At 36.5% G+C, this 17,356-nt stretch overlaps 2 protein-coding genes and 1 long non-coding RNA gene across 6 annotated transcripts in view; 2 read left to right on the forward strand and 1 right to left on the reverse strand.

Moving 5' to 3' along the window:
* The window catches only part of LOC127496649 (B-cell receptor CD22-like), a 158,506-nt gene that overhangs the window by 95,759 nt on the left and 45,391 nt on the right, over nt 1-17,356 (reverse strand). The window lies entirely within an intron of this gene.
* The window catches only part of LOC127499227 (CMRF35-like molecule 5), a 106,390-nt gene that overhangs the window by 22,030 nt on the left and 67,004 nt on the right, over nt 1-17,356 (forward strand). The gene's annotated exons all lie outside the window — the stretch shown is intronic.
* LOC127500555 (uncharacterized) lies at nt 2,828-7,303 on the forward strand. Its single transcript, XR_007926357.1, has 5 exons — nt 2,828-3,291; nt 4,307-6,493; nt 6,620-6,946; nt 7,072-7,104; nt 7,211-7,303. It is a non-coding gene; the product is annotated as an uncharacterized LOC127500555 (long non-coding RNA).

Here is a 17,356-nt window from a genome sequence, read left to right on the forward strand (position 1 = left end):
CTGAACACTAGAGGGAGCTGTTTGACTCAATCCTGAACACTTTAAAACCTCCTTTATTTGTTTCTCTTTTGTTTTGATCTGATGTGTTTCATGTGTCTGTGGAAACCAGATTCACTGAAGAGATTGAAGGATTATTCAAACAAAGATACATTGGAAATCTCAACAGATGGTGAGATTTTCCTTTTTAAAATAAAGGTTCTTTATTGGCATTAGTGGTTACATGAAGAACCTACTACTTTTTCAAACTCGTCCTTGATGGGTCATCTGATTTTCGCCAAAATTGGCTCACGTCTTCTTCAGACCATGCTGGCAAAAAGTTATTAAGAACTTTCAGATAAACCTAACCATTTTCCAAAAACTCAAGAATGAATTTGATGAAGAGCACACCAAATTGGATGCAAGGCTATATCTCTGCAATACTGAGACCAATCTTGGTACATGTCATCACAAGCGTGACCTGAGGCTACATGCATTATTTCAGCACAGCGCCACCTACTGGTCAGGTGATATGAAAAAAAATATTATTTTTGCTTATAGCTTCTGAATGGCCCAAAAATCATAAAATGTGCAGCATACCGATTCGTATGATACCCAATTTTCACATATCGGCCATTTTGCCTTCTGCCATTTTACATTTTTGTATGCCCTGAAGGTACTTAAAAAAAATTGGAACAATTTAAAATGAAATTTTAAAGAAAGCTAAAAGCTTGTGAGTTTTGATTGCCTGTTTAAATGAAAATAGTCTTGATAGACTTACTGAGTCATACTGAAAACAACGATACAAACTATGCCATAGTCAAAATTGCATTCTGCCATTTTTAATTTCTTCAAAAACCTACTGTTTTGAACTCCTAGACCGTTGGTCCAATTTTCACCAAAATCTGCTCAGATCATCGTGATCATCTGATTCTGAGGCTGTAACTCTGCATCTCCTCACAGTGACCTCACAACATCAATTTGGTAACAGCACCACCTAATGGTCAAAAGTGATAATAATTAAATCATATTACTAGTGACTGTATATCATTTTCAGCTGTTCTGCCTAAAATAATCTAATCTAATTGTTGCCGTTGCTCTGAAGCTCCCAGCCATGCTTGCATGACTCCTTGTGCCTGTTTTGTGCTTGGCCCCTAATAATACAGCTGCAAGCAGCAATTAAGGGGCCAAGCACAAAACAGGCATAAGGAGTCACCACTGATGCATATAAGTCACAGGATTGCTCACTGCGTTCTGAACTGCCAGCAGGTGAAGTCACCACAAGTGTTCGAGCGACCATATTGGTATTCTCTAACAACAGAGTCATTGACTGACAGAAAAAAGGACCCGGTTTGCAGCATTTCATTCACACAGGATTCGTTTTTAGGATATATGTACATAAATTAACTGTTACTTTGGACTTTAGCACAGTTGTTTCACACAGGATAAGCGATATACAGAAGTCATTAAGATATATTTCTGTATGTACATAATTGTGAAGGAAATATTAAGCATTGACATTTTTCATGAAATTGTGAAGTGAAGCGTGCAGTTTATTTCCTGTCTTTTATTGACCAGCTTCCACTTCAAACTCTTGGGGAACTTGGAAACAATGACAGTTAAAACACTACAGAACAGTACACATTCTCTAACTTTTCACTAGCATGACAGCTTGCATAAGAATTAAGTGTTATATTTATTTATTTTATATTGTATTGTGTATATTGACTTAAATCAGGGCTGCAAACTCTCAGGCATTCATCGTGAGACTCTCACACCACAAGTCCATTTTCTCATGGTGTAAAAAAACATTGCAGAGCAAAGAGGACACTAACAACACTCTGGGTAATGCACCTTTGGAATACAGTTCTCAAATTAAAATTATTTTTCCATGTATGCTGAGTAGTTAGCTTCTCTCCCTCACCATGTAAAAGCAGTCAGCTTTTTTTTGAGAATTGGACTTTGGGTGATTGAAGGACATGAATGATACACTTGATGCAAAGTCATTTAATGAAGGACGTGAAACGAAGGCTGTCTTCCAAGGATCCTTCAAATTGAGACTGCCTTCAGCAGTTCTTGATGATGTTCATCCTTACTAGGATGCAGCCTCTGCTTGAGAAGCACCCACAAATCTCTTTTACTTTTAGGTTAGTAACTACAGGGTTCGATAATAAGGACTGCCTGATGGCCCGGGGCAGCGATGCTCTGGACAGTTGATGGACATGATGGGCATTCCCAACTTTAAATATATAACCATTTACATATTTAGGATGTTTGCGATGTAAGAATGTACAGGGAGACTTATCATGACATCATGAGCAGTCCAGTAATTTATATACATCAGTGATTCAACATCATTGACATCAAATAGCAACAGTTCCCATTTGTCACATGACCCTGCCGTGCTGAAAAAAACATTTTAAAACTCAACTACAAATGATTTTGAGAGTAACAGTGCCAGATTATCTCAAGATTATCAGTCAGTAATCCTTTAACAAACCTGTATGGCTTCAAAAGACTTTTAATGTTACTTACCAGTCTTATGGAGTGTTTTATGAAGCTTTTTGGAGCTTGGCATTTAAAATCACAGATCCACATTCATCTTAAAACGAGAAAAATTAGGCATACCACTGTGCACCACATGTGGTGCAAAGACCACAAAAAGAATGACATCTTCAGGGAAAGACTCACAATATTTGTATTGTTTTCATACAAAATTAACTAGTATAAAGAACTGTGGGTTATCAGTGTTGTTTAGTACAGTACAGTGTGTGTGTGTGTCTAGCAAATTCTAAACGTATTGCTGTTTATTATTGTTTATGTTGATTGGCAGTATTGAAGGACAGTAGACTGTAAACTATTCCCATAATAAAGCTTTATTATATGCCTTGAAAACATTAACATTGATACTAAAGATTGAAACACCATAACACATGTAAATGAAGTAATTAAAAACAAAATGTAAATAAAAAACACACTTCAGTGATTAGACACTTTGTATAAATTCATGATACTTTTCCTCCCCCATTTCCGACAATACGGTTTCAGGAAACAGTCGTGACTAGCTAGTTGATTTGTTCAACGATCTCGTACTATGGTAGTTCAGCAGCGAGTTACATCGTTGTTCGGGAAACGCACCCCTGATGGATTCTTCTTTGAGAAACTGGTTCAGACCGCTGAATTCAACAGGTGGGCCAGACAACTCATCCGCGTGCGTTCTCACCGCCGCCATCTTTGGACAGATCTCAGATGATTCTGGCTTATACACACTGCTGCCTGATCCTGATACTCAAATACAACTAACTGTCAGAAGAGGTGAGAGCTCATTAATATTAATAAGGTCTATATATATATATATATATATATATATTTTTTTTTTTTTTTTTTTTTTTTTTTTTTCACACACACATCCCAGCTAACAAATATGTTATAAGAAAGTTTTGCTAAGTTATGAAAACGTTATTTCTGTTCTCTGAAAAATGTCTTAAAATGTACTTTTTTATTATGTGAACATTAATGGAACGTTACATTTTGCAAACATTATAGGATTATTACTTTTGAATGTTCTCTGAGCGTTCTAAAACAAGTGAACATTCTAAAACAAGTAAAAAACAAGCATTTAAAAATGTTAGATGAGCCTTAAACTAAAATGTTCAAAAAAAAAAAAAAAAACTTAAGATGAACAATATATAATGTTTGTGTGCTGACATTAAAGTGTTAGTTCACCCAAAAATGAAAATTCTGTCATTAATTACTCACCCTCGTGCCGTTTTACACCCGTAAGACCTTCGTTGATCTTCGGAACACAAATTAAGATATTTTTGTTGAAATCCGATGGCTCAGTGAGGCCTACATAAGGAGCAATGACATTTCCTCTCTCAAGATCCATAAAGGTACTAAAAACATATTTAAATCAGTTCATGTGAGTACAGTGGTTCAATATTAATATTATAAAGCGACGAGAATATTTTTGGTGCGCCAAAAAAAAACAAAAAAAAAAAACAACTTATTTAGTGATGGCCGATTTCAAAACACTGCTTCAGGAAGATTCAGAGCATTATGAATCAGCGAATCAGGTCTTACGGGCGTAAAACGGCATGAGGGTGAGTAATAAATGACAGAATTTTCATTTTTGAGTGAACTAACCCTTTAAGGACAATTTTAAAGACCGATAATTTTGAGGAAATACTCTGTTAATGTTGCTGGAAGAACGTTTGTTTATAACTTTGAGAGAACCTCACCTGTTCCCTGTTAGCTGGGATGACTGAATGCTTAAGTCATATGGCTGAAGGAGCAAATCTTGAAAGTTTCATGTTCCTTCTCTGCACAGGTGAACCATAGAGACCCACAACATCATTACCAAGAGGTACCAGAGTAAACCAGGAAGAGAATGTTTATTTATCCACACAAAAAACTACTCATACAATATAATTAACTTAGTTCAAATTGAACGAACAGTCCTGCAAATGTCACAACACAGAACTGGACCAAAAAAGAGATCAGGGTGATCCGTCTGTCTGTCTGTGCATCATATTTAGAGCAGAGCACCGGTGGTGTGAGGACCCTATTGTAATTGCTCGGTCTATTATTCTTCTTCTCTGAAACTAATCGCAATTTCGAGGGCCTAAACATGCTCGAAAACTCAACTTTGCACATGCATCAGAAGTGGTGAAAATTTACATATGATATGGGTTTCAGAATTAGGTGTGGCAAAATGGCTTGATAGCACCACCTACAAAGATTTCAATTAAGTGCCCTTCACGCTAAATTTCACGAATGAAATTCGGTACACACATGTAACAGCCAATACCTACAAAAACGTCCCAGAGTGCAAAATCTATAAACCCAACAGGAGACTTACGATATTTAGAATTTTCCCAGCAAAATTTTGGTAGTTTTTGACATTTCCAGACATTGTACTTTAATGAACTCATCAGAATAACATCATATTTGGTCAGTCTAATCTAAAGGCCTTTGCGACATTAAATTGCGAAGATCTAGAGTTTTCTCTGAAGGGCGTGTCCGCGGCGGCCTGACAAAATTCGATGTTTCGCCATGAAACAGGAAGCTGTTGTAACTCAGGCATACAATGTCCGATCTGCCCCAAACTTCACGTGTGATAAGGGTCCTGGCCTGAAGACATCTACATGCAAATATTCAGTTAGTCATAGTACCACCTGCTGGAAACAGGAAATGGCAATTCACTCACAGAAACACATTTAAATATGCCATGAAGTACCAAACGTGGTAGAAACATGTTAAATCATGCAACACTTGGCTAAACGCTAAAGTATTAACGCCACGAAACAGGAAGTTGTTGTAACTCTGTACACACAACTTGTAACTTGTTGTCTTTGCAATTGACCACTTGTCTACTTACATGATGTATTTCCTGTATTTGGCTCAAGCTTTCAAGTAGGTGTGAAGACTGCAAGTGTGTGTAGAATTTTTGATTACCCGATGGGACACACTTATAGTCTTGCAAAAAATGCAAGCGTTTACAGCTTTTTTTTAATTATTATTTTCAATACTTTGCATTTTAAAATACACTTCTAAATGTCTTCTAAACTGTCATTCTATTGTTCATTCTATCTTATCCATATCTTTTAATTACACACACACACACACACACACACACACACAAAGCTAGTTGTGTCTTTCTACAGGTGAGTAGGCTAGAGGAGACTTCCTCTTTTCTACACAATCTTCACTCACGCTTAACAGCTATTGTGTATTTTTTTATCTCCAGTATCTGTGTCTTATCACACCAGGATCAAGGTCTTCAGGATTAATAGAAAGTTATAGGCAGATGAGTTTGATCAAGGTTGGAGCTTTTTTTTTTTTTTTTGCAACTTCACTGTATTCATTATACACTGATCACACAGCTTATTTATACTTGAGAAACTTTATAGTTAACAGTTATACACGAGATGCAAAAGAAAGAGTCTCTCATGAGATCTAAATTAATTTCAGGTTAGTCCAGCACCTTATTTGTTGCTTTATCATAAAATTAAAATCATACAATTTTTAATTAAAGGCACAATTTAAAATGATTGATTGTCACTGCATTAGATAATAAAACATCAAACCATTTTTTCAGATTAAACGACATCGGGCAAACATGATGAGTTAAGTTAGTGAAGAGAAAAGATCCTGCAGAGTCTGTTTGATATTTTATCCAATGCAATAACATTCACACATTTTAAAGTGTCCAAATACTCTCTGAGGCCACATGAAAACATGACAACACTATAAAATACAATGTTATGATCTGAAGCTGTGGTTATATTGTTTTGAAATGCACAGTAAGGACCTGGTGTAGTGATGGATGTGGAAATGAAGGTAAGGAGGGGAAATGAAGGGAAATGAAGGGAAGTTAAGCATTGCACCATACTTTGTGTCAGTACGGAAGATAGAGTTGTTTTCCAATGTTCAAGGATTTTATGTAGTCAAAAAGTGCCGTAAAGCTTCACCATGTGGAGCTTTATTCTTCTTCTCTGGTCCTGGATTCGTATCGGTGAGTTCAAGATTTGTATGTGTGACTGTTTTACACTTCTGATTTTCACTGGTCTTGTATTTTTACAGCAGTATTTCTTAATACAATAAATATGTTAATCATGGCTAATGATATTTGTGTTTTCAGCTGTTGTTGTAGGAGCTTCAGAGACAATTATAGGATACAGAGGAGAGAGAGTTGAGATCAGATGCTCATATGAATCTGGATATGAATCAAATTCAAAGTATTTTTGTAAAGGTGAGTGCATCATTGGAATTAAAAACATCATGGTTAAATCAGGATCTCCAGCTAAAGACGAGAGATTCTCTCTGACTGACAACACGACGAACAGAGTTTTCACCGTCACCATCACTGATCTGAGAACAGAGGATGAAAGCAAATACTGGTGTGCTGTGGAGAGGACTTTGTCTTTAACTGATGTCTATTCAGAGATTTTGTTGAAGGTTAAACAGGGTAAGTGATTCATGTGACTTCTGCTAATTGAATATAGTAGTGTGGCCTAAATTCGTATTTGAATCTTTTTTTTTTTTTTTTAACTATCAACTCATTTTTAATGACAAGCACATGTGTTTCATCAGGTCCATTGACTCAAACCACTTCACCTGACACAAGTAAACACCTCTCCACATCTCACAGCTGATATTTCTCTCATGTAAACCTCTTTCATTTAATCCTGTGAACCAGTTGAGTAGTTTATTTTGTCTTTTGTATTTTCAGGTTCATTTGGTATCATCATCACAGGAGTTTTGGTTTTTCTCCTGATAAGTGCTGTATTGCTTATTGTGGCCGTACGAAAGAAAAAGCAGACTTGTGGTAATATTTTTGAATGATATATGGATACATAAAATCTACATTACACCAGTGAATTCAGACACTCTAGACACTTTATAGTCCTTAAAACTCAGATTCAGATTCAAGTTCAGATTTTTTTTAGTCCGATTCTTGCTGTGTAAATAAAACAATTGAGACGTTGACACAATGTCTGGATTCAAGCTAACATGAAGAACTGAATTCAGATACTTGAAGAAGTTTTGAAACTTAAATAACATTCATCTGTCACAGGTCTGTTCTCCTCCTTCACCGAAGGGCTTCATTTGACATTAAGAAAAGGAGCAGAGGTGAGTCAGGATCATCTTCATTGAACATTTCCATCATTATAAACTGTAGTTCTTCTCAAGTAATAGTCAAGGTTCACTTTCTTGCTCAATAATGATGAAGCAATCATTTCCTTCTTCACATTTACAGAATGAATATGATGAAGGGAACCCGACTGTCCTGCCGAACTCACACACAGCTCAAAGTGATAATATTTCTGCAGAAAATGAGTTTCACAGACCTGTGAACACAGAACCAGCCGACACAGACCTCGATTACACAAATGTTACTTCTGCAGCGACAAACAGTCAGAATCTGGATCAGATCTACACAGAACTCAACGCTAGTAAACAGAGTCACATTTATCAGTGTCTTAGAGCTGATTCTGCTAGAGAAGAGTCGATCTATCACAACACTGATTGAACGATTGACTGAACACTCGTACTCATACTGTAAAGAGCGATGTTCACTAATTAGGAAATGGCTAATCAGCACAATGACATCATGACACGACTGATCGGCTGATGCCCTCGCAAGAAAACAAACTATCTCAGTCAGGAAACACTGTTTGAATGGCCGTCAATGGAGAAAGATGCTGTTGAACCCATATAGTGTAGTTACGACATCGACCAGCAGAGGTTAATTGGTTCCTGCTAACCAGCTAAACCTCAACCACTCGGCAAGAACAGCTTTTGATTGAGAATTTAAATAACTTTTTTTAGTAGTGTTGTAAAGTCAGAATCAGAAAGAGCTTTATTGCCAGGTATGTTTACACATATGAGGAATTTGTTCCTGAAGCTTCCACAGCACAAACAGAATGACAGTGACAAGACACAGGTAATACAAATAATAAATATAGAACAAGTAAATAGGAAATAACAATATAACGGAGGCCAGCTAGTAGTCACTGTGCGAGTCAACCTCAGTCCTCTGATCTCAAGAGATGCTCTAGCGACTGACGCTAGAGGTTGCAGCCTTTAGCCTTTAGCCAGAGTGGGTTGAGTAGGACCTGGGTAGAGGGGTTATATATATATAAACATTTAAAAATACAAATTTACAAAAATCGACAATAGACGGTATATGTGTGTACCGGTATGTTATGTACAAATGCAAGGAAATGTAAATAAGTATGGTGTGATAAATAAATAAATAAATAATGTTGTGTATTACTCATGGTTATTGCCTAGAGGGGACATTAAAGGATTAGTTCACTTTCAAATGAAAATTAGCCCAAGCTTTACTCACCCTCAAGCCATTCTAGGTGTATATGACTTTCTTGTTCCTGATGAACATAATCGAAGAAATATTAATAAATATCCTGACGCATCCAAGCTTTATAATGGCAGTGATAGGGTTCAATGAGGATGAGCTAAAGAAAAAGCTTCAATCCACATCCCTCATAAATATGTGCTCCACATGGCTCCGGAAGGTTAATAAAGGCCTTCTGAAGCAAAGTGATGCATTTGTGTAAAAAAATATATCCATATTTAAACAAGTTATGAAGTATCGACTTTCCACCAGACCGCCTTCCGTATTCAACATACGCAGAAAGTGTAAAACTCTTGCCGTTCACAAAGCTTACGCTACGTCATGCGCCTTCCCTATTAAAGTTACAGAAAAAGTGTAATTGACGCGACGCCAGTTTACACTTTCTTTGTAACCTGTATACGGAAGGCGGTCTGGAGGTAGCTCGATATTTGACTTGTTAAATATGGATTTTTTTTTTTTTTTTTTACACGAATGCATCGTTTCACTTCAGAAGGACTTTATTAACCCCTCAGAGCCGTGTGGAGAACATATTTATGATGGATGGATGTGGATGGAAGCACTTTCTTCAGCTCATACTCATTGAACCCTATCACTGCCATTATAAAGCTCGGATGCAAGTAAAGCTTGGGCTGACAAAGTCTGTTTCGCCATGAAACAGGAAACTGTTGTAACTCAGGCATACAATGTCCGATCTGCCCCAAACTTCACGTGTGATAAGAGTCCTGGCCTTGGCTAAACGCTAATGTATGCGATTAACGCCACGAAACAGGAAGTTGTTATAACTCAGGCATACAATTGCTCTGTCCAAATAGCCACACTTGCGGTCTTTGCACTTGTCTACTTACATGATGTATTTCCTGTATTTGGCTCAAGTGTTCAAGTGGGCGTGAAGACTGCAAGTGTGTGTAGAGCTTTTGATTACCCGATGGGACACACTTATAGTCTTGCTCAAAATGCAAGTGTTTACAGCTTTAAAAAAAAAAAAAAAAAAAAAAAAAAAACTATTATTTTTAATACTTTGCATTTTAAAATACACTTCTAAATGTCTGTTCAGTGGTCGCTATGTAACTAACAGAAGACACAATTTTAAAATTATGGTGCTTCTTTAAGTGATAAAAAGCAGTTGCAAATGATGTGCAAAATACACATAGCCTACTCATCTTTGCATCAATAAAATGTGCAACACTTTATATTTTACTACCAAATTATATGTAATATGTAATTATTTTAACTTGCAGTCGAATGTTTTCCTTGACATCTCGCGATTTCTGGGCATGTGAGTTCCCGAACATAATGCATGATGGGATACGCTTAACCTCGAATCCCGCTCCGAAGCTGGTAGCAGGAAGTGTGGCAAATACAAATGACTGACGTAGTCCTCCTATATTTATATACTTAAATGCATATTGCCCACCGTGCTCTGTTTTACTAAAGCCACCAGGTGGCAGTGGCACGGGTGCGAGGGCCCTTTCATCGCTGCTTGCAGCTTTAATATTATGTCTGTTCTTGGTACAGTTCATTCTATCATTCGTTTTGTTTATCTTTCATACTGTCTGTGTGTCGTACGGTCTTCTATGGTTGATTCTTTTATTGGTTATTCTGTCTTTGTTCAGTCTGTTGTTCGTACTGTCTATAGTTTGTTGTTCATTCTATCATTCTGAGGTTTATTCTGTCATTTGTTCACTCATTCCACTTGTTCATTCTGTCTGTTGTTTATTCTGTCTCTCAATCATTTGTTCCTTCACTCAGTCATGTTTGTTATTCATTCATCCTGTCTTTTTTCTGTCTATTTGCTCATTACACCATTCAGTTTCAGTTTCTATTTTCCAATTATTTGTTCATTCCTTCATTCATTCAGTGGTTCGTAATGTATATTTTTTCTCTCTGTCATTTGTTCATTAATTCTGACATGTATTCTGTCATTATATGTTCATTCATTCCACCATTCATACTTTTAATCATTGGTTTATTGTAACTTTCAGTCTGTGGTTTGTACGTTCTTTCTTTCTATCTCATGTTCTGATCTGTATTGTTTGTTCTATTGTTGATTCTATCTTATCCATATCTTTTAATCACACACACACACACAGCTAGTTGTGTCTTTCTACAGGTGAGTCGGCTAGAGGAGTCTTCCTCTTTTCTACACAATCTTCACTAACTCAAGCTTAACAGCTATTGTGTATTTTTTTTTTTTTTTTTTTTTTTTTTTTTTTTTATCTCCAGTTTCTGTGTCTTATCACACCAGGATCAAAGTCTTCAGGATTAATAGAAAGTTATGAGATGCAAAAGAAAGAGTCTCTCCTGAGATCTAAATTAATTTCAGGTTAGTCCAGCGCCTTATTTGTTGCTTGATCATAAAATTAAAATCATACAATTCTAAATTAAAGGCACAATTTAAAATGATTGATTGTCACTGCATTAGATAATAAAATATCAAACCAATTTGCTTTTTTTTTTCCTCAAGAAACTGATTAAATGACATCGGGCAAACATGATGAGTTAGAGAAAAGATCCTGCAGAGTCTGTTTGATATTTTATCCAATGCGATAACATTCACACATTTTAAAGTGTCCAAATACTCTCTGAGCCACATGAAAACATGACAACACTATAATATACAATGTTATGATCTGAAGCTGCGGTTATATTGTTTTGAAATGCACAGTAAGGACCTGGTGTAGTGATGGATGTGGAAATGAAGGGAAGTAGAAGTTAAGCATTGCACCATACTTTGTGTCAGTACGGAAGATAGAGTTGTTTTTCAATGTTCAAGGATTTTATGTAGTCAAAAAGTGCCGTAAAGCTTCACCATGTGGAGCTTTATTCTTCTTCTCTGGTCCTGGATTCGTATCGGTGAGTTCAAGATTTGTATGTGTGACTGTTTTACACTTCTCTGATTTTCACTGGTCTTGTATTTTTACAGCAGTATTTTTTAATACAGTAAATATGCTAATCATGGCTAATGATATTTGTGTTTTCAGCTGTTGTTGTAGGAGCTTCAGAGACAATTATAGGATACAGAGGAGAGAGAGTTGAGATCAGATGCTCATATGAATCTAGATATGAATCAAATTCAAAGTATTTTTGTAAAGGCGAGTGTAGCTTTGGATTTAAAATCATCATGGTTAAATCAGGATCTCCAGCTAAAGACGAGAGATTTTCTCTGACTGACGACACGACGAACAGAGTTTTCACCGTCACCATCACTGATCTGAGAACAGAGGATGAAGGACAATACTGGTGTGCTGTGAAGAGGACTTTGCCTTTTACTGATGTCTATTCAGAGATTTTGTTGAAGGTTAAACAGGGTAAGTGATTCATGTGACTTCTGCTAATTGAACTATAGTAGTGTGGCCTAAATTCGTATTTGAATCATTTTTTTTTTTTAACTATCAACTCATTTTTAATGACAAGCACATGTGTTTCATCAGGTCCATTGACTCAGATCACTTCACCTGACACAAGTAAACACCTCTCCACATCTCACAGCTGATATTTCTCTCATGTAAACCTCTTTCATTTAATCCTGTGAACCAGTTGAGTAGTTTATTTTGTCTTTTGTATTTTCAGGTTCATTTGGTATCATCATCACAGGAGTTTTGGTTTTGCTCCTGATAAGTGCTGTATTGCTTATTGTGGCCATACGAAAGAAAAAGCAGACTTGTGGTAATATTTTTGAATGATATATGGATACATAAAATCTACATTACGCCAGTGAATTCAGACACTGTAGACACTTTATAGTCCGTAATGATGGAAAAACAAGTTCAGATTTTTTTTAGTCCGATTCTTGCTGTGTAAATAAAACAATTGAGACGTTGACACAATGTCTGGATTCAAGCTGACATGAAGAACTGAATTCAGATACTGGAAGAAGTTTTGAAACTTAAATAACATTCATCTGTCACAGGTCTGTTCTCCTCCTTCACCGAAGGGCTTCATTTGACATTAAGAAAAGGAGCAGAGGTGAGTCAGGATCATCTTCATTGAACATTTCCATCATTATAAACTGTAGTTCTTCTCAAGTAATAGTCAAGGTTCACTTTCTTGCTCAATAATGATGAAGCAATCATTTCCTTCTTCACATTTACAGAATGAATATGATGAAGGGAACCCGACTGTCCTGCCGAACTCACACACAGCTCAAAGTGATAATATTTCTGCAGAAAATGAGTTTCACAGACCTGGGAACACAGAACCAGCCGACACAGACCTCGATTACACAAATGTTACTTCTGCAGCGACAAACAGTCAGAATCTGGATCAGATCTACACAGAACTCAACGCTAGTAAACAGAGTCACATTTATCAGTGTCTTAGAGCTGATTCTGCTAGAAAAGAGTCGATCTATCACAACACTGATTGAACGATTGACTGAACACTCGTACTCATACTGTAAAGAGCGATGTTCACTAATTAGGAAATGGCTAATCAGCACAATGACATCATGACACGACTGATCGGCTGATGCCCTCGCAAGAAAACAAACTATCTCAGTCAGGAAACACTGTTTGAATGGCCGTCAATGGAGAAAGATGCTGTTGAACCCATATAGTGTAGTTACGACATCGACCAGCAGGGGTTAATTGGTTCCTGCTAACCAGCTAAACCTCAACCACTCGGCAAGAACAGCTTTTGATTGAGAATTTAAATAACTTTTTTTAGTAGTGTTGTAAAGTCAGAATCAGAAAGAGCTTTATTGCCAGGTATGTTTACACATATGAGGAATTTGTTCCTGAAGCTTCCACAGCACAAACAGAATGACAGTGACAAGACACAGGTAATAAAAATAATAAATATAGAACAAGTAAACAGGAAATAACAATATACATACACACAAATTTACAAAAATCGACAATAGGCGGTATATGTGTGTACCGGTACATTATGTACAAATGCAAGGAAATGTAAATAAGTATGGTGTGATAAATAAATAAATAAATGTATAAATAATGTTGTGTATTGCTCATGGTTATTGCCAAGAGGGGACATTAAAGGATTAGTTCACTTTCAAATTAAAATTAGCCCAAGTTTTTACTCACCCTCAAGCTATCCTAGGTGTATATGACTTTCTTGTTCCTGATGAACATAATCGATAATATCCTGACACATCCAGGCTTTATAATGGCAGTGACAGGGTTCAGTGAGTATGAGCTAAAGAAAAAGCTTCAATCCACATCCATCCATCATAAATATGTGCTCCACACGGCTCCGGAGTGTTAATAAAGGCCTTTGGTGTAAAAAAATATATCCATATTTAAACAAGTTATGAAGTATCGAGTTTCCACCAGACCGCCTTCCGTATTCAACATACGCAGAAAGTGTAAAACTCTTGCCGTTCACAAAGCTTACGCTACGTCATGCGCCTTCCCTATTAAACTTACGGAAAAAGTGTAATTGACGCGACGCCAGTATACACTTCTTTGTAACCTGTATACGGAAGGCAGTCTGGTTCTTATAGTTCTTATAGTGCAACGTGATCTCATGAGAAAACGTGTGTATTTTTACATAAATTGTGGTTCTACCACACGTACATTTACTTACGTTTTCATACACACAAAAACGTACAACATTGACGTATTTATAGCACTAAAACATAAAAATACTTACGTATTAACAGCAATAAAAACGTAAATCATGTAACGTAAAGTGTGAATGTATATGAATTCCCATGTATTAATATTAAAATCGTGGCTTTAATGATTTAACGATGTTTTTAGTCGAATTTATTAAAATCAGTTTACTCATCTACTTAATATGAAATAACATTTCTGTTCGTGACTTGTGCTGCTCGTTTCGGAGGATTACATAATGTTAAACAAGACTACAATTTGAAACCTTATGAATAAAATTTCTGTAATTGTTTAACCATTTTGTAATATTTAGTTTGTTTGCTGTGAGACACAGAAGGCGTTTTCTCTTATGCAGCGACTGACAATACAACCATAAGATACACCAAAGCACAACATAAATTCACAAATCACATCCATTTTATTTGTTCTCTGTACTCCAAATCTTTAGAATCCATATATTTGTAAGGAACAGAGCCAAATTCAGCCCTTTATCCATCGATCTTCATCTTCATTCTCAGCAACAGCGACCGTCACAGTCAAAGCTCGCGCTCGTTATGATTCAAATTTGAAAGTAGCGCCACCCTCGAGAAGCGTTACGACATGGTTTACGGCACTGATATCAAACGCTCATTGGTTCTCACCTGCTTCGTCACAGATTGCGACATGCCGTGTTTCAGTGGATTGACATTTGAAATGAGTGCGCGCCTTCACGGAGAGAAGCTGAATTTATCATATTTTCATGGATTAATGAGTTAAATTCTGCTCTGTACCCTATAAAAAACTATTACCGCCAGAGAGGACTGTGACTGGAACTCATCATCATTTGAACTACTTTTGGTACCACTTTTGACATTTTCGCAAAAAATAAATTATTGTGATTACGCGTGTTTGTCTGTCATTCTTTTATAACAGTAGGTAGTTTAAAGAAATGGTTATGGGTAGGTTTAGGGGTAGGTGTAGGATTAGTGGCTCAAAATGTCGTTTTAATGTTATATTTTTACTAAAATTGTCATTTTTCTGTTCTTTATTTTATTCTTTTAACATTCTGTATAAAATGGGTAGGTTTAGGTTCGGGATGGGGTTTAGGGATCTTACATTTATCTACAAAACGATAAAATGGAAATTATACATATATCTTTATGACATGAAAGATACGTAAATATTTTACGTTTTTTTCGCTGTAAAAACGTAAGTATTTTTACGTTTTAGTGCCATAATTACGTCAATATTGTACGTTTCAGCACCTTTCTAAACGTACAAAAATGTACGTTTTGTGTCTTTGAAAGTTACGTATTAATACCTACGTATTAACAATGAGACCAGGCTGTATAGTGGTATGATTAAAGACAACTTTATTGTGTGAATTCACAGTAAAACAAGAGCAGTAAATTCCTGTGATGTCAGCATCATTTTGCTGTTGATTAACAGTAATTTGTAAGAAAATGACCCAGCATGCATTCATTTCACTGTAAATTTCTGCTACCGTAATTTATTGTAAAATAATACTCTTTAATTCTGTAAATTCCTGGCATTTTTTTTTTTTTTTTTTTTTTACAGTGTGGGTTAATTTGGACAGAAAGAGGTTTAGGATTATGGTGTTGAAGGCCAAACTGAAATCCACAAATAGAATCCTCACACTAGTCCCTGGTTTGTCCAGATGTTTCAGGATATGATGCAGTCAACATGGGACTGATGTGTGGAGATGCTGTACATGTAATAGATTTACACCAAGAGCTGTTTTTTTCTAAAACACAATTACACATCTAAAGGAATGGTAAGGTCAAAAGCCAGGTCATTGTGTTTTTCATAGGATATGTTTCCATCCACCTATTTTTTGGAATATTGGAAAAAACCTGCATGGAAATGCGAAGTTGTGCGTTAAATGTATGCGCTCAATTGAAACTTTTTATCAGATATGAAAACATGCGCATAAACTATGATGGCAACATATTTACCGAATAAATTCCTCGATGCACATCAAAAAAGTCATGTGACTTTGTGATGGGACGGCATAAGTGGACTAACCAGCGGATCGATCTTGTTGCACAGCAGCTGTTTGGTCATTCTGTAATCTCTGAGCCAAAGTCTGTCGTCAAAGTGGTTCGGTATAATTCCCTCCCAGAACCGTCTTATACGACTGCATTCTCAAACAGCAGCATCTTCCTCTAAAAGCAAGACAACTTTTTTGTGTTTCATCTGCACGCTCTGAGGTGCAATTAATTTATTATATACAAAAATTATTATATACAGTGGCTTCTACTGCAGCAACTTACAGTTTTCTTAGTGATATTTACCGTCAGTTAATCAGGAAGTGATCATTTTGTTCTCTTCGTCTCACTGATGAAAACGCTGCTTTATTCAAGTGTTTTATGTGATATTCCAGTTTTGTGCATGAGTAAATTCACAACTTTGGATAGAAACAGCTATACATGTACTTAGTCTGTCATATCGGTCATTATGAAGTCTTGACAGTCGTGCATCACTGCGCCATTATCTTGTTTGTTTCTGTATCCTCAGCGATGCAATAAAGATGAAGTAATACTGGTTCATTTTCTCATGTTGTCCATCAGAAGTCAGAGAAGGAATCAGTTGCTTTACATCCTCAAGACTTTTCTTCGGGCACAAAGGAATATGTTTGTTTGGTTGTTTGTTTCCACTGTTTTAGGCATTTTTCATTCTGAGGTACTCTATACTTTAAGAGCTGTTTCTATTAGATTTAACCCAGAAAACAGTGGTCGGCAATAGGCGGCCCGCGGGCTAAAACTGGCCCACCAGCAATAATATCTGGCCCACGCCCGCAGCCAGATTATTTTAATAGCGGCTGGTTCTGAAATAGATCTTCATCTCGTGGTGCCGTCTAATCTATTATCAATGTGTCTACACGCGCCGCGCCACAACAGCTAAAAGCTGTCTACACTGAACGCGA

Source organism: Ctenopharyngodon idella, chromosome 1 (genome assembly GCF_019924925.1).
Source record: "Ctenopharyngodon idella isolate HZGC_01 chromosome 1, HZGC01, whole genome shotgun sequence".
Lineage (NCBI taxonomy): Eukaryota > Metazoa > Chordata > Actinopteri > Cypriniformes > Xenocyprididae > Ctenopharyngodon > Ctenopharyngodon idella.